The following is a 795-nucleotide window of genomic DNA, read 5'->3' as shown; positions in this document are numbered from 1 at the left end:
TACATTCTGAGGTGGTTTTTGTGCCACAAAACACAGCATTATTGCCTCATATTCATACCCCAGCACATCCAAGACCACACACAATTTCTTTTTGAGCGCTCATCTGCTGAGTGCTCCTAAGAGCAATGTTAACGTGTCATGACTGCTGCTACATTGATCTAAACAGTAGGTGCATGAGCTAAATGCTCACTAAGACCGAACATTGCTTTGCCCAAACAAATTTCCCTTTAAAAACCATGAGCTCCTGTGTGAGGAGGTTAAGACTGACCTTGCTCCTGAGTGGCTGCTTTTTCACAACCTGAACTGCAGATATGTGGATGGCGTTCACGGCTGTGAATTGGATCAACCCCCGTATGAATTCATGCACAGCTATACTGACGGAAACCATCGGGGGGCAGGGGGGCTGTTAATTAATGTCCATGAAGATTTAATAGTCTCCAGCAGGTCTCACTGGTATAAGCATGATTCATTATTCGACATTAGAGACAGCGGTTGTTTTGTCTTGTCTCCTTTATTTAATATTCCACGAGCCGTCCAGTTCCTAGTTCTCATGCTTACACAAGCAGAGGAAACAAAGGCATGGCTTGTATTGTCAGGCAGGGCGGGTTTGACCCACGGTAAATATCAGAGCTTGATGTTAATCCCATCCTCGTTTCATACCAGAATAAGCCACTGTCTTCAAAGGAATTACTCCTTGCTCACGCCAGTGTCAATGCAGAATGAATCCTGCGCTGTGTCTCCTCTGCTGTCCAAGTGGCAGAAGAAACCTAATCCTTCATTATTTGCCTGTGACGT

Source organism: Buceros rhinoceros, unplaced genomic scaffold (assembly GCF_000710305.1).
Source record: "Buceros rhinoceros silvestris isolate BGI_N320 unplaced genomic scaffold, ASM71030v1 scaffold12883, whole genome shotgun sequence".
Classification (NCBI taxonomy): Eukaryota; Metazoa; Chordata; class Aves; order Bucerotiformes; family Bucerotidae; genus Buceros; species Buceros rhinoceros.
Note: the sequence above shows the minus strand (reverse complement) of the source record.